At 38.9% G+C, this 22,928-nt stretch overlaps 1 protein-coding gene across 6 annotated transcripts in view; it reads right to left on the bottom strand.

The window, feature by feature from the left end:
- The window catches only part of rbfox3a (RNA binding fox-1 homolog 3a), a 425,092-nt gene that overhangs the window by 302,782 nt on the left and 99,382 nt on the right, over positions 1-22,928 (bottom strand). For 5 of the 6 annotated variants that reach the window (XM_059532581.1, XM_059532579.1, XM_059532580.1 and 2 more), the window contains exon 3: positions 7,850-7,901. The exons of the other annotated variant lie outside the window; for it this stretch is intronic. The gene's annotated coding sequence lies outside the window, so the exon portion shown is untranslated. The remainder of the gene's footprint in view (positions 1-7,849; positions 7,902-22,928) is intronic. 6 annotated transcript variants of the gene reach the window in all.

The following is a 22,928-nucleotide window of genomic DNA, read 5'->3' as shown; positions in this document are numbered from 1 at the left end:
CAAATATATACGCTGTACAAAAAAAATTTTTTTTTAAAATATTTTCTGCTCTTTTAAACTCTCTATTCATCAAAGCATCCTGAAAAAAATGCAAAATAGTTTCCAAAAAAATAGAGTCACTGAACAATAGAGTAATGGCTGCCACAAGCAAACAATATTTTAAAATATATTTTAAACGTTTATTAAATTTTAATAACATTTCACAATATTACTGTATTTTTGATGCAGGCTCGTTGAGCATAAGAGACTTTTATCAAAAACATAAAAAAATATTACTGACCCCAAATGCTTGAAGGCTAGTTTAAATATGCAAAATGTTGTTTAAAATGATAATAAATAAATTGTGTTTTTGGCGTGGTGAAGAATCATCACCTGAAAAGCTTTTAAAATCATAGCAAAACGCATCAGTGATCATTTGAAATGATTTTGAATGTTGAACAACTTATCAACAATTCATTCTTTTGCCCTCATATAACTAAATACTGCAACCCTTGTCCAGAAAACCTCTTTTTAAAAAAGAGTTACGGAATGTCCCGATGTCTTTTATAACGGCCTCCGATAATAAAAAGCGGAATTCTCTTTTCATGAGCCATATTATGCACAAGCCTTGATCTTGAATTTGGTTTACCATACCTTTGCCTCACGCAAACACTAAAGCAGAGCGTCTACAAACCCATAAGTAGTTACATATTTAAAGCAACCTTTGTTTCAAGGTTACAGCTTGGAAGGTAGGAAAAAAGGGGAAAAGAAAAAGCAATTTCACATTTAATATTTGGTCTGTTGTGCTTATGAGTTTGAAAATGTGTGTGTGTGATGTCTATAGAAACATGCAACAACCCCTTTTGGAGGCAGGAGCCCTCAGGGTCCTCAGACTGAGCGCACACATTGAGTTAAAAGACTTGAAGGTGGGGGGATTTCAAAGCCTCCCCTGCAGACATGCTCCAGCTTTGTGCATTTTAATGGTGAGATATTCAAATCTCCTAGTCTGCCATCCCTCACCCTCATTTCTCCAGCAGTCCATGCAGAGTGCTTCTGTCTGCAGCTAATGGGATGCCATGTACGCAAGGAGAGGGCTTATTTGGGGAGGTCTCTGCCTCCTTGAGGTTAAAGGACCTTGAAATTTGCTTTCTTTTCATTCTTTTTTTCTTAACTGAATGAACTTGGATAATTAAATGGAATAAAATACATTAAAATAACGCAATAATGGTAAGATGAAAATTGGAGAGGTTCACTAGTCATTCCCCACAGCTGTGCAGGCTATTAACAGCAGTATCAAGGCATTCTTGCGTGAAACCTTGAAGCTGCTTGCAATAAGAGTTAACAACACTCCCACTGTAAGTACCCTGAAATGTCTTTGGTAAACAAGGGAATTAAAAATATGCTCATAAAGTAAACCCCGGCATTATTAGACGATATTTCCTCATTGCTACTTGGTATAGAGTATGAGCAAAACCACAGCGGACTCTGTGATTTGTTCACCTAATATTGGAATTCACAGAAGTGTTAACTAAGTAAAAGTGCACGTGGGTGTTATTTTGTTTAGGGTGTCCAGACATCTCTAGTGATTTGAGGCCTTGAAGGCTTTATGACTTTGTTAAAAACACTCATGCAACCAAAGTGAAAGTTTTGTTGCTTTTATCCTGCGTCTATTAGCTTCAAAGGAATATTGCACTGCCCAAACCCAAATAAATAAATACATTTCTGTTGTTGTTTACTCGCTGTCATGTTGTTCTAAACCTGTATATATATTTTTTTCTTCTTCCGCAAAACACAGAAAAAGTTGTTTTGTACACACAATAAAAGTCCGTGAGAAAAAAACAAAACAAAACATTGACTTCCACTGTCTAGAAAAAATAACACAGACATTTTTCTAAATATCTTCTTTTGTTTTCCACAGAAGAAAGAAAGACATATAGCTTTGAAGCAACAAAGAAAAGCGGATAACTCTTTATACTGGAGAAATGTTGTCCAATTCTAGGCTTTTTAAAAAATATATATATAACAATTTGAATACTGGATTGAATTTAATACATTTTATTATGTATTTTTGGGGAAATCTGAATTTGAATCGAACTGCAGTCATCATGCAAACTCACTGGGACAAAACCAAAGTTTTGGGCCTCCTTCAAAGCTGCTTAATGACAAATGAAGGGCTCCAGACCCTCCCTCTGGTATAATTAAGGGCCATTTGAAATGGGCTGGGGTATACATTGACCTTCTACTAAAGAGAGGGGAAAAAACAGGAGGTATAATCTAATAGTTGCAAATTGTTGATGTATATATTAAACATAATAGCATTGGCCCTTCACCCTGCACTGCTTCAGTGAAAATGCCCTGACTGGGCTACAGATCAGTGGATGGACAGAGTTCACATGGCATCTGTTTAATCAAAGTTTCCTCACCAAAGATCTGGCATCATAATTGAGACTGGTCGGGTCACTGCAGACCATGGCTTTGAAATCAAACCGAGCCATTGGGTTTCAGAGTCACGGAGGATAAGAGCAACGCATTCAATGCTGAAGGACATCGCCGCAAATTCTTTTGCATTACCATGATAATAAAGAGAAAGTCTTCCACTTGCTACCATTAAGGCAAGCGACAAATATATCATCCTGCTCCCTACGTTCTACAGAGCGGGCGTGATGGCCTGGCCCTAAATTGACCCTCACTTCTCCCATATCAGAACATGCATAAATACCTGTGGCAGCAGAAACGAGGAAAGCTATTAATCAACAGACATGGGGGCTCAGATCTGGAACGGCTTTAAATCCAATAGGAGATTCCTCTCAGATGTTTAAAGCCCAACGGTTTAATATCCCCGCCATTCCCAAGTGGGTAATTGTTTCGCCGCCGCAGACAGAGAAACTGTCGATCAAGTCTCGCTTGACCTTGTTTCTGTGTCTGTACTGACCTCCGGAAATGTAAAGCAAAGATCATATCACATAAAAAGCAATACTCCCACAAATGGGCCCCAAGCTGCAAATTGATTCTGCTGCCATGGAATTCACTCCCATATCACGGAAGCAGTAGGAGAGGGGCATTAGGAAGGGGTCTCTTCTGCCGCATTCATCCTTTTGTTGCAGATATCTGTCCTGTGAGTCAGCTCGCAGATTTTTATCATTATGAAAAGGCACTCTGCATATGCTGGCAGAGCTCGTGCCAGTGACAGATAACAGAGGGACAAATAAGCCAGCGATTCCTGCTTCCCAGCGTTTAACACATTCCCTCTGTCGCGGCCATGATAGCAGGTTCAATTGTCTGCGGTTATGGGCCAAAGGGAGTGAGAATCGCTGTTGCGACATTGCCCAGAGCGAGCCTCGTGGAACATCTCAGGAGACCGCTGCCCCTTTTGTCCCGACGGGAAGTCAGTAGACGAGATGGTTATCCCCGTGCACTGTCCGAAAGCTACCGTTGTCTATTAAATCCCCTAAATTGAATTTAAAAGAGTCTCAGATTACGTTAGAAAGTCTGCAGATGTCCTTGCAATGGACCAGGGACCAGTGACCCATCACCTAATTAAAATTCAAGCTGAAAAAGAGTGTACTTTGATCAAATCAAACTTTAATTAGCTCAGATAACCCCAAGCTACCTCCAAAACATTACTAACTGGAGGAATCGAGGACATTCTCCTGGAAAATTCATCATCCATGGGAGATACGCTGGAGTATGTACAAAGGACAATTTTTCAGCACAATTAGCATAATTTTTTGAAACGAGCAACAATAAGGGCAATTCAACACACAAATCAGCATAAAGTGACTAACCTTTGGTACATTAACATTGTCATCCCCTTTTGCACAGACCAGTGTCAAAGGTCCTGCTAGCCAGAGGTACCTGCAAAATAAAATTCCCCCAACCTTTTGGATCACTCGAGTCAGTGCTAAATAATTGATGTGGCCATTGAGACCGGTGGCAGTGGCAGTGATTTGATTTTGAAGCCAGTCTGAATGGGTTCAAGATCCTTACAGACACCCCGCGGAGGGCCAGTGAGAAATGTCAATCGCACCTCATCTATGGATGGAGGCTTCTCTGCTACACAGAGAGAGCGGCAATTTCCAGGCAATCTGCAGCAAGTTCACCATTCACATTTAATGAGACACACACAAATACACACACAGACACACACACAGCTGGAGTGGAAGAACAAAGTAGCGCTCAGTTGTAGCTCTGACAAGTGTCAACTTCACTGCAACTGTGGCATGTAAGAGGATTTTCTTGATAATATGAAAGAAAACAGTAAATGACAAAACTTGGAAATTATCATCTAATGTTTGCGTTACATATTTGCATGTTTGTGAAGCACAAGTCTGTGCATATTGTTATGGTGGTTACTGATTTTGTAGCCATAATAACACAGAAATCCCAACTAGCCAAAACAAGAACTGCAGCTTATGTAAGTTCATTACTAAAAGTGTGTGTGACCTGTGTACTGAAACACTTTAAAAAAGTTTCACATGAGAAATAAATTTTCAAAGAGCAAAAATCGTTCAGGTTAAATGTTTTTCATCTGCTGTAGTGCAAAAGGCCCAATCTATTTTTTCTCTCATCACATATGTTGAGAGTGTCACACAAATTTATAAATCTAATGAAATGGTACAGACATGTTGTCTTGCAGATTTATTTCATGTTACATTATGAAACTTCCATATGTTCTGTTGTGCATCTGACAAACTAGAATTGTCATGCTCGCACGGTTCATTTTTCGGGCGACGTGATGAGTAACGCCACACTTGTTATTCTTTTCAGGTATTCAGTCAAATTCTGCACCAGCAGACGAGCCTTTCGCGAACACCTGGGATTTGAGTGTTCAGACTGGTGGAGGCTAACTTAATCATCTATAATTGGTGGAGTGGTTCTCATTTATAGTGACTGACAGCATCGATCTGTCTCAAAGGTAAGCCATCAGGCCTAATAAATAAAGGAAAAGAAACAAGTAGTCACATTCCAAATGAGCTGAAAAACTGCAACATGACACAATGTAAAAACGAGACCCGCATCATATCTTATTGAGGAGCGAGTATAATCCCCAGAAAGAGAGAGGCTAGATATCGATGTGCATGATATTAAATTTAAAAATCTTGGGACCTTAAATAATTTAAGCGTGAAAGATCACAGAGTATTTGATCTAGTCTCTGTATCAAAACTACATTACAGAGGGCAAAAACTGTGACAGAGCCTCAAAAAGAGAACTTTACTCTGTCTAGCAGCAGAAATGTCACAACATGAGGGTTTGCAAGATGCTGGAAGGGTGTTACCGGTGCATGGATTCGCTCTCTAAAAATTTCAGCGAGGCATGTGGTCGCACATATGGCAGAATACACACGGAGAGGAAATATTATGTGTAGCCGTGAGAGAAAATCAAGCATTTGTTATGATTGTGTGAAAGCTATTGCAAGATAATGTGCATCTATTTTCGAAGCTGTGGCCTGGTGGTTTGCATGCATTATGGTGGCGCTGTATACAAAAAATGCATTTTATCAGTAGCCCAAGGCTGTTTAGTTGTAGCCTGAGGTATCAATACCGAGGTAACAGATCCCATATCAAAGCCAGAAAAAACAACAACATCAACAACAACAGCAACAATGCATACATGCTGGACTATATGATTCATGTGTGAGACTTGAGTTCGGATTAGCCTTGCAACATTTCCGGTTCTTTTTCTAGTAAACAGTAAGTAAAGAGTTGGCCAATGGCAAGTATATATATATTTTTTTCTTTGTAAAAAAAAAAATAAAAAAATTACAAAATAATAAAAAACTCTATGACAAAAGATAAAAGGCGTCCACATGCTGAAACATAACCAACTGTACATCTGGTTCATTTGACAATAATAAAAAATTCAACCTCAGAGCCAATTGCTGATATTCGTTTTGAAGCAGCCCATGGTACTCCGCTAGGCTTCAGTGTGCTTTTTCCACACGAAAAGCTTGGATGCATTTTGTCTGATTCCACAGTGCTCAGAAAAGCTCTGGGCAAAAAACATGACCAGAGTAGGTTACTAGTTTGTTTCACGATTAAACCTCTGCGATGCTATCACCAAGCCTTGGGGATTTTTTAGTGAAGGATGGCCTCCGGAAACAATGTTTTGTCTGTATAGATTAACCAGCGGAACCCCTCATGTCCAAATTCACCTTGAAAGCCCTGCGACTCTCGAGAAGAGTTTGAGGAGAATTCAACCTTTCCAGTCCTCGTGCTCGCTCTGTGTCATCGGACCTGAGCTTTGGGCCAGAGTGTGTTCCTTCCCCTTCAATACACCATTTCTCAACGCCCATCCAAGTCATGCGCAAGAGCCTAGCTCTGAACAATGACTAACAAATTTGTTGAGGAGTAAGTAATGTTAGGTTTGCTGACACTTGCAAGCCTTGCCACATGCTCAGACTGCCGAGAAAAGCAAAAGATAAATTATAAGCCTCACACATATATCTTTGTTTTTCTTCTTTTTATTGTATGCATTGAATCAATAGCACTGTTTGAAGGTTTTTTTATGATACAAGACACTTGTATCACACTCCTTTCCTTTCCTTTCCTTACTCCAGTCAAACTTTCTTTTGTTAGGTTTCTTTGACGTTAGGCGTTGTATCTTCTCCAGCAGCTCAATTTCTGTTTGGCAAATAGGTAACACTTTGCAAAAAACTTCTCTAAGTTAGCACTAATTAATGTAGTCACATTTATTATAATGTATCAGTGTTCAATTCTAAATATACTAAAGCACATTTAACATTCTAGTTGTATACATTAATCAGTTAATATATTATGAATGAACCTGAAGAACTATGGTATATTAGCCTAGATTATTAAATTATATTAAAAAGCTGTTCATTATTAGTCAAAGATGCTTACCTAATGTTAACCATTTATACCATTTTGTAAAGCTTACTTCACATTCATCACGTTAATGTTAACAGAGATAAAAGAATCCATGATTTTATAATTATGCAAAGACAACTATATAAAAAACCCTGTGTAAAGGATCTCCCCTCATTTCTTTGTGCATATTTACACCAATCAGACATGGATTTCCTTTGCATTCAGCCTGTGTCACTGAATTAAGACCGTCTGCCATTAATTCACCACCCTGTCTGTTTATCACCTGCAGGCCTTGTCTAAAAAGTGCTGTCCTAAATTGCCAGTTAGCAGATAAAGGTATTTTGTCATGGGGCAGGATTTGTAATTTCAAGGTATACTAAATTGTAAAAATTATTAAGGTATGTGAAAATTTCGAGAAAAAAAAAAAAAAAAGAAGAAGAAAAAAAAAATTAGCATGTGCATAAATGTGAACGCCTCAAGCCTTGCTCTGTAATAGAATCTTGGACTTTTCCTACATAAATTGAAGGATATAATTTAAATGAGCAGAAGCATTTTAAGGTCAAAGCAATATTATATTCATGCAGCACTGACATAAACTGTCTGAGAAGAAAAAAGAAACTATAAAGCACTTTCTACCTGCATGCTCTCAAATGCAAAGCAATATTACAGTATATTTACACTCACACACACCAAAGGGAATGCATGTGTCAACTTGCATAAAAAAAAATGTATGGCTTTTGATTAAACTAATTTGAGATATAGCCTCTTTAAGCCCCTTTTCATCCATGTTTAACCTTTCCACATACACACACAGCACAACCTTTACAGCCCCAATCCAATCTTATAGAGCCAACTCTCAAAACTCTGGCAATCACACATGAACTCTGCTATCTCCATTTTTCCTTTTCTTTCCTCTCATGCATCATACATTTTGACTGTCCCCCTCAAAAACAGATAAGCACAGAACGCGGAAAAAGAAAACCATGACCACGAAAATTCTCTATGCGGTGCCGATCAGTAAAATTAGCATGACAATACTCACTGTGGGGAGAAGGGGGCAGTCGGAGCGTGGCAAGTCACTCTGTCCGATGAACCTGCACGGGAGAAAGAGCGGGAGAGAGAGAGAGAGAGAGAGAGAGAGAAAGAGAGAAAGAGAGAAAGAGAGAACAGTCAGCTGTGAAAGCACAGTTAAGAAAAAGGGAGGGGTGACGAAGTGCCGGCACATACAGAAAAACACAAAAAAAGAAACTGAAACATGGAGGAGAACGAGGATGAAGCCAAATGGTAGGAGAGAATTGGGGAGGCTGCGGAGGGAGGGAACATGTGATGAGAATAAAGGACACGTGGGAAGATGCTGTACTTTTAAAAGTTTGACACACGAATGGGTGAATTGTCTTACTGTGACACCACTGGGTGAACTAGATACCTTTTTTAACCTTGCATTTAGTGCATGATTGTTTACTGTAGTAACAGCACCAGGCAAATAATGAGCTTCATTGCACTTTGCTTGGCAATACAATGAGTTTTTGCAGTTTTAATGGTTTTTGGGAATGCATTAATAAAATAATGTACTTAGAAATGAAAATGCTGGCATTATTTAGTTGGCCTCATGCTTTTCGAAACTCATAGGCTGTTACACTTTTTGTGGAACTCAAGAAAATAATGAGTATCTCCACATACATCGACATGTTCTTGGTGACCACAGACTGTTAAATGCCTAAAAATAGAAACATACAAGGTGTCCATATGACTTCTGTGCTATATTAAGTTTCAGATAGCTTTGTGTGCTGAAAAGACCTAAATGTAAGTAATTAATTACTGACTTTTCACTTCAGCTGTAGTTTTCAAATCAAATATGGCATCTGTGGAGAAGGTTGTACATCATATGAACCATGTTCATGAGGATTCTGTAGTCGTAAATCAATGTGAACATTGTTTAAAAATATTTTTGTATGATTTACTGGAACAAATCACAGCTTATGAGTTTGTAAAACAAGAGGTTGAGTAAATAATGACAGAATTTTCACGTTTAGGTAAAAAATTCCCTTAAGCATTTATTTAGAGGCTAGCGTTTGTCTTGAATATTTGAGTATGTGTTTCGACAGCTCTATTAGATCACTTTATCTCTGAACTGCCTTTGAAGGAGAACTGATGATCAACATCGCAACACTGCACTGTAAACCAACTCTGTCTTTTGGTCTCTCAGTTTTTGTCCAATCTCTCATTCTCTCTTTCTTTCCATACTTCTCTCTCGGGAACATTTTATTCTGCGGAGGCAGTGCTACCACAAGAAGATTCTGATGAGCAATAATCAACTATAATATATATATATATATATATATATATATATATATATATATATTATGTATGAATATTACAAAACATAAGACTGAATGTATAAGCCAACTAAAGTGACACTGTCTAAAAGGTACGGTCACTTGAATCAGTTTTCTCTATGGGAAAAATTCAGCAATTTTAAATGGAATTCCCACACAGATTTTTTATTGGATTCAAGCTGGTCAAGCATATTTGCTTCATTAACCCCTCATAATAACCACCTCATAATAATAAAAGCATAAGTATGCTAATAAAAAAATAGAAAAACATTGTTATTTTTGTTGCGTACGGGCATCAAATGTATGTAAAGATCAAATAGAACTTGATCATTAATTTACATTGGACTAAAAAACCCAAACACAGAGAGGGACTTTCTGAAGTCCACAGTGCAACACTGTTCTATCTGCTTCTCAGATGTGTGTGCCTCGCTCGCTCTCCTTCTCTCCTCAAGTGACAAAAGCAAGACCCCATTCCTAATCTGACCCCAAAACAGCAACGAAATCCCCCCGGCCTTATCATCCTCTGCCTGGGCTCTGTTCTCGCTCTTCTTTCATATCCCCTGCCTCTCTTTCTTTCTTTCATTCTCTCTCTCTCTCTCTCTCTCTCACTGTCACTCTCCACTGCATCCTCTCTCCCCAGTATAACCTCTTCCTCTGTCTCCTTCTCTCTGTAAACGGCTTTCAGCCGAGCAGAGATTACCTAGACCATGCTCTTCAGAGCAGCTTCAAAAAGGGTGCTCTGGGCTGCCAGCCTGGATAACACCCCCCTCCTCCTTCCGCCCGGGAGGGGGTGGGGGGGTGAGTCACAGAGAGAGTGGCTTGGAAAATGTTTGCAGAAGAAGAAAAAAAAGAAAAGAAAAAGCAGATTCTGAGGATGTCACACACTGGCTACGTTGACACAATGTTTGGGACTGACTAGCATATTTACTAACAGGTGTGACTTCTGAATTGTCCTGTTCACACAACAGCTATAAAAGCAGCTTGAATACAGTCTATATGAATGAGAATGAAGCAGAAGTAACACTTAATTAACTAAAATTTTTAAAAAATAAAATACTGTAAAATAAAAAAAAAAATAAATAGTAAGAAAAAAGTAAAGTAAAATAAAAACAATTTTTACAGTAGAATTCTGTCACCTGAATTAATGGTAAACTTTACTACATTTACTATCAACATTCTTATTTTCTCAGCATTGCATCCTTATGTCCCTTCAGATGGACACCTAAGTGCTGCTATTGAAAGCTGAACTATGCCAGCTAGCCAGTCTCACTTAGTTTTGATATGCACAAGCTGAGGTCATGATTTTCTATTAGAAACAAACCTAAATCACTTTTATTCTCCTTTGACCCGCATTAAAGTTTTGACACCTCAGTGCATTAACATGATGCATGCTTGATTTATTTGCTGTGAGATGCGTCATATGAGATTCATAGAGAAAGTGCAAACGGTGAAATCGCTGTACCTGTGCAATTGTGTGGAAAAACTGCTATGATCAATGTTTGCAGTTATATATAAAAATATAATCAAATTAATTGAATGACATGCAATTACCATTGATAATAAAATATTACTAATGGCATATTTATCCAAAATTGAAAATGAAGTTGCTCCAAAGTTTTTTTCTTCTGTTAAATTCACGTGAAAAAGAATGTTGGTGGTTGCAGTTGTTGGTAGCTACTGACATTTATTTTCCTACTGTGGAAGTCAATGGCTACCAGAAAATGTTTGGTTAGCAACATTCTTTAAAATATCTCCTTTTCTGTACAACAGAAGAAAAAATAATCATAAAAATTTGTAACAACAAGGTGAGTAAGTAATGACAACATTTAAATTTTTGAGTGAACTATCCCTTTAATATTAAATATAGTGTGTGTTATATAGTACAGTCATAAGGGTCAATTTTCGTTTTTTAAATTAAGATTTAAACATAATCTGAAAGCCGAATAAATAAGCTTTGCATTGAAGAATGGTTTGTTAGGATATGACAATATTTGTCTGAGATACAACTATTTGAAGATCTGCAATCTGAGGGTGCAAAGAAATCAAAAAAAATGAGAAAATTGCCTTTAAAGTTGTCCAAATGAAGTGGATGTGTATTCACTGCTGTGTGTGTGCACTTTGTATGGGTTAAATTCAGAGCATGAATTCCGAGTATGGTTCATCATACTTTGCTGTATGTCACGTCACAATCAAGGTAAATACAATTGCAATAGTGTACAGGACTTGTACAGTAAGCATGCGTGAGTCCGTTATAATAATGTGTGTATGAGTGCTCTTTCTTGATGCACTGATGCACATTTTATTTATGCACACCAGAGACATTTCCGTTTATTTACGCGGTTTCCACACACATTCACAATAATTAATGGATCTGTCTACAGTAGTAGATATATGCATATCTCAATGATTGGCTTATACTAGCACAGTCTCAAGATCACTTGTGTGAGCACAGGGACCTGGTGCTCTGGCACCTCAGCCAGTAGGGTCTTTGGGTCAACTGGGAAAAGAGCAAACTCTCCACGACGCAGTGGATCTCTTTTCTCAGTATGGAATCGGATTCGGTCAAACAGACAGCATGCCTCATAGAGGAATGTGCATGGTTGGTGCTGAGCAGGACAGCAGTCCCACTCGCCGGGTCCAATTAACACCAGCCTGTCACCAAACCTTCACCCTGTGGTCCGATCTTACATTCTTCCGGTCAAGAGTGCCTCTAGAACAGGTCTCCAGGCATGCTGTGGTTTACACGGATGCCTCCACCACTGGCTGGGGGGTCACGTACAATGAGCATGCAGTGTCAGGCCCTCATCTGCACTGGCAGAACAATTGCCTAGAGTTGTTAGCAGTGCGCCTTACCTTGAACCGTCTCAAAGGGAGGAAAGCACATGCTGGTCCGAACAGACAACACAGCAACCATTGCGTACATCAACCGACAAGGTGGTCCTGTTGCATCTCTCCAACCACCTCCTCTTTTGGAGTCAGAAGGTGCTGAGGTCACTTTGTGCCATTCACATTCTGGGCCTGCTCAACCATACAGCCGATGAGCTCTCGAGCTATGCTCCTGAGAGTGGCGACTCCATCCCCAGATGGTCAAGCTGATTTGGAGACATTTCGGAGCCACTCAGGTAGATCTGTTTGCCTCTCCAGAATCCTCTCACTGCAAGTTGTTCTACTCCTTGACCACTTGGCACTTGGGAACACTTGGCACGGACACACTGGCACACAGATGACCGTGGGACCTGCCCAAGCATGCACTTCCCCCAGTGAGTCTTCTCACACAGAGAGGAGGACAATGAGCAAGTCCTGCTTGTAGCGCCATATTGGCCCACTAACTAATGCTCCTTGTGATAGCCCATCCCTGGCAGATGTCTCTAAGAAAGGATCTACTGACTCAGAGATGGGGCACCCTATAGCATGTCCAGACCTCTGGAAACTGCATGCCTGGTCCCTAGATGGGACATGGAGGTACTCGGTGACCTACCTCAAGAGGTTGTTAACACCATCACTTCAGCGAGAACACCATCTATGAGACACACTTACGCCTTGAAATGGAACCTGTTCATCGAGTGGTGTTCTTCTCGTCAAGAAGACCCCTAGAGATGCCTGATCAGGGTTGTGCTTGCCTTTTTGCAGCAAGAGTTGGAGCGGAGACTGTCGCCCACCACCCTTAAAGGAACACTCCACTATTTTTTAAAATAGGCTCATTTTCCAACTCCCCTAGAGTTAAACAATTGTGTTTTACCGTTTTTTAATCCATTCAGCCGATCTCCAGGTCTGTCTCTAGTGCTTAAAACACTATAGCAAGGCCCATTTGAGCCTTTGCAATCAGTCAAGCTAAACCTTTTATTGAAAACTCTGCTCCTGCTTGCACTGGCCTCCAGCAAGAGGGTTGGAGATGCTATGTAGACCGGACACAAAGCTTTAGGACCTCAGACCAGCTCTTTGTCTGTTACGGAGGCTGGCAGAAGGGGAAGACCTTCGCTAAGCAGAGGATGGCCCACCGGATTGTGGATGCCATCGCCCGCGTAGGTTGTGACCTCACTCTACTAGAAGTGTTGCATCCTTCTGGGCATCACACTGGCTTGTGATGTCTCACTCACAGATATTTGTAGAGCTGTGGGCTAGGTGAACCCCAACACGTTTGCTAGATTCTATAGCCTTCGTGTGGAGCCTTCCTATTGTGTTCTCACCTCAAATGGGTAGAGTCACTGAGAGGCCCTGGTTTAGTGTCAGCATGCTAAAACTGCTCCAGAGTGTCAGTACTGTAGACTCTGTCGAGCTCCTCCATCCCCTTGACATGAATCCTCAAGAAACGGTTGAAGGCTAGGTTCCATATGTGAGACCTAAGTGGATCCATATGTGTAAAGCCCACAGTGTAGCCTCAGAACCCGTGTTTCCCCGGCAGACTTCTGTCATTTCCAAGAGGGTTAGAATCACCTCAATCTTCAGTATGCCCCTTAATATGTAGCCCTCATTCCCTGATTTAGGGAACGAAGACGTCACATCGCGTCGCCACGGCTGCTGTACCAACACTAAGCAGCTGGGTCATCGGCTTAGCTCCTCAGCTAAACCTGGTATGCGTTGCACCTGCTACCTTTTTATGCTCATGCTGTGATCAGTTGCATCTGGATTCAATCACCAACGTGAGGTCTCTGTTCCCTCTTTCAGGGAATGAGGGTTACATATGTAAACAAGATGTTTTTGTTTACATAATAAACATACACAATACACACACATACAGCATTTATTTTGAATATATTTACATGTATTCACATGTATATAATCACAAGCATTATATTATAGGGGATTTCACATGACAACCCCTATAATATAATACTTCAATATATGTAGTGCTTCATTCCTTCACTACACATTTTTGTCCTAAGTCTAATCCCTTTGTATTCCAAGTCTTTGATGTACAATCTTTGATGTATATCCCTCCCTGTGTAAACCCAATGCCTTTTTCTCTGTCACCATGCCCAGCCTGTCTCCATGTTATGTAAGACACACTCTCTGCCCTCTTGCTCCCCGAGAATGTCCGATTAGAGGAAGGTTGGATCCGGTAGCCATGTGTGAGGCAGCCACTTATTCTGTTACCGTTGGCCAATCCGTCACGCTCCTCTCCAGCTTTCTTTATTTTATTCTTCCTCCCAAAGGGCAGTGGCTAACTCTATCACCGGGACAAATGACCCATCAGTGGCACCATTCATCAGCTGCCTCAGAATCACTTGCTCCGGCCACAGTAACACCCATCCACCCCCCATGAAACGGAGCTGCCGCTCCCACTGGCTTCCTCTACTGTTGCGTGTGTGTTTGCGCACACGTGGGTGTGAAAGCAAAAATGAGAGAATGTGCCTTGTTCATGCAGTGCCTGGCTAAACTGCATTATAAATCTCTCCCACAAGCAAAATAAACACATACACACACACACACCATCCGAAATAGAACCACCTCCTTTACCAAACATACATACATAAGCTTTTGTCAAAGCCCTTTGTCTGGTTTTATTTGCTTGTCAGTGTTGTTTTCTTGTTTATCCCTAGGCAGCTATTCTGACGCTCCCATACCGTCCCAACACCTCCACCCGGGGCGAGAATCTTTACATAAGTGATGAGGAGGAGAGCAAATGAAATGACTGTAATTTGGTTAGGGGCACGGTGTACGTCCTGCCTAATAGAGGGGGCCGTCTTTCCCATTGCTCTGAGACGAGCTAGGTGGGTGTGTTCTTATTAATTAAGACAGTCTTATTATCGCCGGTCCGGGTGCTCGATGAGTGAGGGAAATCAGAATTAAAAAGTCAAGCAAACTGCAAAGGAAAAGACAGCTAAGGCATGACAGATGGTCTTTCATCACGCAAGGCATTATCAAGAAAAAAAATCCAATCGAAATAAATAAATAATGAGCTTATGGAGAGCAGAACTAGCACATTTTCTCCCTCCTCTCCTTAATTCTGGGCAATTAAAATATTTTTTTTTCCTTCAATAGCACAAAAAGCATATGGGGACATTACTCATTTGGTGCTGTTTTGCCAGTATAGTTTCCATGGCAACCTTGGAGCAAGAAACATGACTCTCTATGCTGGTAGATACAGAGTCACTAGCGTAGCCTGTGGTACTCGAGACGTGAACTTTGACTCTTTCCAGCCTTGATTTAGCAGTGAATCTAGTTGCACCACAAAATATTAGACCAGTCTTTCCTGGGAATTATCACACAAAATATGAAAACACAACACCACTGAAATTAAACGTATTATTATTGTTATTGTGAATAATCGTGAGCACCAATTCTGCTTAAACATCATGCATATTTAATTTTTAATATGAAACATCTTTCAATATCTCAGATGTATAGTCATGTTCTGTTTGTGCCAAAGGCTGATGCTAGACTTTACACGTCAGGCAGACAACATATAAAAGAGAATCATACTGAAGACACAGTCACATGAAGTTCAACATCTACTGCTGTCAAACTGATGTATTGATACAGAGGGATATATCGAACTGCAGTGCTGTAGTTAAGAATATATCTTTTTTTTTTCATTTGAGGGAAAAGCTCATGGGCTGCGAGCAAAGGAGAGGCAGCAAGAGAAAAATCAGTGGTATAAATATAAGACAGTGTTAAACTGACACATGCTGTTCAGCTCTTCTCTTTATCCACAGAGGAGAGACACAAGGGCTTACGGCCATGAAGACACAACTCTTTTCTCATAGGTCTGAAACATTGTTATATTTTGTATCATTATGTTTGAATACAAACAATGGCTGTTTACACTGACTAGAACTGAAAAAAAAATGTGAAAGCAAGTAAAATTTATTTATTTATTTATTTTCTTAATGGACCCAAAGACAGGCTTAATTTTCATCCATTCATTCATTCATTCATTCATAAATAATTAAATAAATAAATGTTTCTGAATATAAGTCATTTTTTGGGGGATCATTATGAAAAGGATACAAAAACAAAATTGTATTACTGTAGTTCCAAATCAAAGCACTTAAAATACATTAAACCTGTGAAAAAGGTTTAAAAGGTTTTTTTTTTTTTTTTTTTTTTTTTACACATTGTCTAAGCACTATCAAGCAAATCATTTTCGATCGGCTTGCCAGCTCTGCATTCTCAAGATCTAGGCGTGGCTAAAAAAAAGCCAATTCCTACTATGCTAAACCTGATTTGTTTAAATATCACCCTGACAAGATTAACAAATGGCTTTTGTGTTGCCTTACTACTCAGAAGTAAAAAAAAAAAAAGTCACAGAAGGCCAGTATGCAATGGAACTCTTATACAAAATAATGTTAACTTAATTTCCTTCTTATTGGAAATGTATTCACTTTTGTTCCATTTGGCTCACTCTGGCATTAGGACAATCCACCCCTCCGGTTTTACCTTCCAAAACAACAGCTGAACAGAGAGAGAAAAGCAAAGAATATGCAAGCATTCACATTGGACCATAAGAAATAGTATGCACTTATCAGGCAGTGCCAGGCAGGATTAGAGGAAGGTGTTGGGGGGTTCGAACCCTGTGGGCTGGCCTACACAAATGGGGTCGGAAAGTTGGATCAATCCACAAGGCTACGTGCCACCTTACGCCATTCATCTTTATTTAACAGCAAGCTTTGCATTTTAAGAAGGTACATGCTGACCTCTACACCACAAACTGACATTTGGGGAAAACACGTCGATAGCAAAGCATGTCAATTTATGGTTTTGTCCATGTGTCTACTCTACCCCCCCGATGGTTTGACATGCTAAAGTGGCGAGATGGATATGTGTTCATGAAAGATGATGCGGCTGGTTATGCATCATGCCTACGGCACAAAATCTCATGCACTCGGCTGACCGGAGTTATCCAAAATCACATTTATATTCAGAAAACACTGCAGTATTTGTAAAAGCTGGTGAGAGGATACAGCAAAAGATCAAGTCCAGAACATTTGCTTAGATGAGCTCTTTCAAATGCATTTTGACCTCACAGAGGACAATTAATTTAACTAAATTCCTCGTATCACCCTGTATTTCAATATAAGTACAAGGTCACTCATTTTTTGCCAGCCCAAGCTCTATTCATGACTTCCAAAGCTGCAGTGGAAGAGAATAAAAACACTATTTAAGGTTTTGATTCAAATTGAAAAGCGCTCACCTCCATAGCCAAAATCCAATCCAGTTGCAATTGTGTTGGGTAAATAAGGATGGATTGTTTGTCTCTTAGGTGAGTGTGCGGTGAGGATCTTCTGTTTAAATGTAAAGTGACAGATGTCCCATTCCCGGTGTTAGAGGACTATGGCTCAATCTAATGAGCCAATGGAGAAAAGTCACAGAATGAAGAGCAGATTCCAAAGGTTGAGTTGAAGGACAAGGCACCTGCTGCTCAAACGCTCCACCATACGATGCTGCTCTTCCATTCATAAAATCATAGAAGATGTAAATACTTGAATTACTCTTTTCAAAACATTTTTGGCTGTTTTATCCCCCCAACTATTTAATATGTCCACTAACAGTTCAAAAGCTGAGAGGACTCTGAAAATTCTGTCATTTTTGCCAAATGCCATTTTCATCACGTGTCAAATTTGTGGTGGAAATGACATGAACTATGAAAGCTTAATTCAGTAACATGGCTTATGAAATAAAATTATTGTTTGTTTGACCTTGACAAAAAAAAAAAAAAAAAAAAAAAAAAAATATATATATATATATATATATATATAAAATAAAATAATTACTTTCACACATTTCAATACTTGCTTATTTTATTTTAGAGTTTAAGAATGCAATAACTATTTTTATGTTTCATTTTCAGGTTTTCATGGACTGAATGTCTAGGTCTGAGAGGAGGATAAAAATAAATCATTTTAAAAAGCAGCAAAAGCAAATCAAGTTTGCAGAAAAATCTTCATGTGACCTACAAATAACAAATGAAAAAAAAAAAAAAAATATATATATATATATATATATATATATATATATATATATATATTTTTTTTTTTAGCAAAAATCAAGCCTTGGAACATAAAAGCACCCGTAGCAGAAATACTGCTGTACTAACAGTTCATTGCAAGGCAGGGAGATTCTGCTTTGCAAAAGTATCCACCATCTAACACTGAAGTACATTCTTCAAGTTACCATTAACACATAATTCTAGTTCTTGGAAGAAATCCAGGTATGACGGTTTCAGTTGGCCTGTCTTTATCTCCACCTCAAGCTGCAATTATCATTACATAAAATCGCTGCTCAATCGAGCCATTTTTTATTTCATCTTGCGGCGAGGCTGCCTACTCTAAATCAATAAACTTCTGTATTTCTATGCAATATCTAATTTTCGCTAAAGTGTAATCATATTTCATGTGCCTACAGAGAAACAGCAACACATAAGAAATTCTGAACACCACCTTGCCATTAAACGCAGTGTCATATTAGGAAATAATTGCACTCCTTGTCATGGTCACAATGGCAGATTAATGGGGGGAACAGTCGGGAATCATGGTCTTCCTACCTGTTATGCCTAACAGGCGAAACTTCTGGCACCTTAACAGCACACACTGGCACCTTTAACAGAGACGTGGGACTGAGGCAGGGTGGATAGAGAGGGCTAATGATCTGTCCCCATGTCAATATCTCTGGGTGCCAACCTGCCTCCCCTTGGGCAAGAGCCTGGACATCAAACCTGCAGCTGACGCACCACTTTTCCTGGGAAGCCACTTCTGTGCCTCGCATCAATACATTGAACCTTTTTTTTTGTTTCCAAACTGTGGCCCTGCTATCTGCATCTTGATGAAATGCTCCTTTGCTTATTTGAGCACCTTGCTGAAATCCATCAGTTTCTTCATTTTACAGCGAACATTTCTTACATAGACATTTTTCCCAAAAATGAAAATTGTGTCATCATTTAATCTATGTTCAAAACACATATGGCTTTCTTCGTTGTGTGGAACACAAAAAGAGATATTTTGAAGAATGTACTGGTTGTTTACTCGAATTGCTGCAATAAACTTGAGAAATTGATAGGTCTGAGCAAATAAATCAACTGGATGAATTGTGTTTCGTGTATTCAGAGTTGTTCACAGTCAGAGGTGGGTAGTAACGAGTTACATTTACTTCGTTACATTTACTTGAGTAATTTTTTGGGGTAACTAATACTTTTCGGAGTACATTTAAAGATGGGTACTTTATACTCTTACTTGAGTAAATATTGGGGGAAATATTTGTACTTTTACTTCGTTACTGTGGGCGAGGCTCCTCTCGTTACTTTATCTTAATGCAATAAATGTTATAAATGCTTCAGTTTATTCCAAACGCGCCGTCTACTTTTCTCTGGGCAATGAACGATGCCCATTCGCGAATGATTCATTCTTTTGAGTCAATTCTGTTCAAAAGGTTGATCAAACCAATTGGCAAACGAGTGAATTGGTTCATGAATCAGTTTGGATGATTCCTTCAGTTCCCTGCCGCACGCGCTGAGCGTCTGAAGTGGTTCACTCGGAGTTGTAACGTTTAAGAACAGAAAGAGCGTTGAAAACGTGGCTGGAACTGCACTGAATTGAAAGCAAATCTGCAAAGGCTATTATTTGCTAGCGATGGAGATCCTTATTAGATGAACACCGCGTGTGCTATCTACTGTTCAACAGGTAATAACTTGGGCTACATTCGATTACATTACACGATACCACTGTGACATTAGTTTGTTGTATGTGTGTGGCTTATAACAGAGGGGAGTCAAGTTGAATGCAGCTTCCAAAAGACAAAAAATAGCCGATTAAGATTTTATTAATTGTAATACAGTCACACCGCTGCGAGTACGATCAGCAAGTCCAGCTGCTAAATTCAGATCTGTGATTGCTTGCTGGCGCTGAGCCAGAGCTAGATGCGTTTATACAGCGCTGCGCATTATAACCAATCACACATGATTCTTTTGAGCTTATTAAAGCATTGGCCAATCAGAGGTGTTCCGATGAGTCATCGCTAAAATGCCGGTGCTTCCTTCACTCGCTCCTGACTGAATACCTCTTTCTGGCGAAATGGCGAATTCTCTCGTCAGAAACAACAAAGTGCAGATGTGTGTACGAATCTTTAATTAAGATATTGATTTCACAGTGTTAACAGTTTCAGTGATTTTAATGGGAGTTTCTGAGAGTGATTGAAATCTAGACTGTCAGTGAAAATGATCTTTAATAATGTAAATGTTATTTGCTCTCTTTCTGAACAATGAAAGATTAGTAGCAATATTTATATCACATTAACTTTCAATGTCAAATTCACATTTAATATAAAGTCAGTCGTATTAAAAATATGTTATGGCATGACACCTAAATCTGTTACTTAAGTAAACAAACAGGGTTTTATAATAAATTACATAAATTGGAGTAAAGGCTGATGAAATATATACATTTATACACGCACACATAGATTACATACATTTTATCTATATATCTAAATAAAAATAGGCTCAGTATATATGACCCAAAGTAACTAGTAACTAACTACTTGAGTAGATTTTTTATCCGATACTCTTTTACTCTTACTCAAGTAACTATTAAAGACTAGTACTTTTACTTTTACTTGAGTAAATATTTCTAGAAGTACTTTTTGTTTTACTTGAGTACAGTTTTTGGGTACTCTACCCACCTCTGTTCACAGTGTTAAAGAGATGGATTCTCATGCTAAACATGGCCAAAGTTTTAAAAAATAATTTAGAAGAATGACTGAGAAGTTCTGTGCCGAAAATCTTACTTCCGGTCTGGTACAAGTTTTGTGGATCGTGGATGCAGTTAGTTTTTCCGGGGCAGCAATGGAGTGTAGCAAGTGCCTTTGTGTGTTCTGGTCATTTGAGTGACGAATTTTTTATAAACAAGGCCAAAGTTGATGCTGGATTTTCACATCGTTTGCTATTAAAACATGGAGCTGTCCCTGTGATAAAAGACCCCATTCATGTAAGTACAATTGCATCAGATTTCTATATTTTGTTGGAAATCAGCACATACTGTAAGTGAATATATGTTAATAGAAACAACACGAAACATTAGTATTATAGTTCCACTCACGGTACGCCTCCAGGAGCTCGGCTTTTTCTGGAAAGAATCGGAAAGCTCTATTTTTTTTTTATAAATATGATCAAACTAAACACTTTTTGGCTATATGAAGGATGCAGTACTACTCTATAGGTACTCAAGATTAACATGAGATTAGGTGAAACTGTGTATGTTATGTACCCTTTAATAAACGGTTTCAAGTTGGCCATATATCAAGATTTCCGATGAAAAATGCAAACAAACAAATGCATAGATGTATAAATGTGTAATATATAAAATATATTTTCATTTGATATATTATTGATACAAAAAAATAGCATTTATATAATAATAATAATAATAATAATAATAATAAATAGCTTCAAATTAAAGCTTTAAATAAAAAGATCAAATTAATAATCAATAAATCTTGTGGAATGTTTGTTGTTATTCATTTATTAAATGTAGTTAATTTATTATTAATTTGTAAATGTTTATTTGTAAACTGTATTGATACAAAAACAATTTTTAAACAACATTTATGATATTTATAGTAAAAATAATAATATGAGAAAATAGGATTTTAAAGGAGAAAAAATGTTTAAATGTTAACCTGCATGAAGATTACAATATTGAATTTCAGAGGAATTATATAATTATTTTTTATTATTATTAAAATTGTATTATATATTTTTTATTTAATAATTTGTAATAATATATGTATTTTAATAATAATAACAATATGAGGAGGGACAAAAGACAGAAACATTTCCAGCATGAAGTTGAGTGAGAATTGAAAGGCCTTATATAACACAACAATCACTGAGTTTATTAACAAGTTTAGAAAATAGATGGCTGCATTTTGTGCAAACCCATATTTAGCATTTGCTGGACACTGAGAGCTGTCTTTTTTTCCGCTGCCAGGTGTCAAACTGCCTCCAAACATTTTGTTCTGTATCCTCTCCTGCCAGCACCTGAGCAGTGAACACTCTGAATCCCTGGAGTCCAGAGGAGTCCCTGACTATGACTAATTAAATGAGCTATGTGTCCGTGTGTCGGACGGCTCAGACAGCCAGTGCTGGCCACGAGCTTTAGAGGGGAAATCAGCCTCCCGTGCCCACAGGGTGTGTGCGCAGGCCATCGATCCTGCTACGCCATTAGATACAAAGATGTCAAGGTAGATTACCCTCATAGTGCTGCCGTTTGCAGGTCAAGTGTTTTGCTGGTCAACAATAATCAGAGAGACAGCAGGCGGCTAGATGATTGGGCTCTGTCTGGCTGATATTTAACAGTGCTGCTGAAGCTTAGGTGATGGAACAGAAGAGTGAATTAGAATGGAGAGGCAGCCCGACCCCGGGCAGGTTAATGACATACGTGGTGCCAAAGAGCTAAATGATTTTGTGCTGAAAACAGGATTACGTCTCAGACATAAGACAGAACGGATGAGATGCAGGGCACAGCGCTCCAATGTAACTCACCAGCAAACAGGCTCTCTCTCTCTCTCTCTCTCTCTCTCTCTCTCTCTCTCTCTCTTCCTGTCTCTTGCTCTTTCTCTCTCTCAAAGCAGGAATCAGTCACTTATATTTTACTTTCCCCTCTGCAGGTCACAGCCTCCTTCATCACCCTGTCCAAATAACGCAACAATAACACACCTCATTCATCTTACAAACTTAAAAGAGTCACGACTCACAGTTCAATTGGATTTTTGCTTCCTTCTCCTTCATTTGCACACTTTTAAACGACTATATGTGGACTTTCTTCAATATTTATATCTCAGACTTTTCCAACT

Source organism: Carassius carassius, chromosome 40 (assembly GCF_963082965.1).
Source record: "Carassius carassius chromosome 40, fCarCar2.1, whole genome shotgun sequence".
NCBI lineage: Eukaryota > Metazoa > Chordata > Actinopteri > Cypriniformes > Cyprinidae > Carassius > Carassius carassius.
Note: the sequence above shows the minus strand (reverse complement) of the source record. Positions and strands in the feature narration are given on the sequence as shown.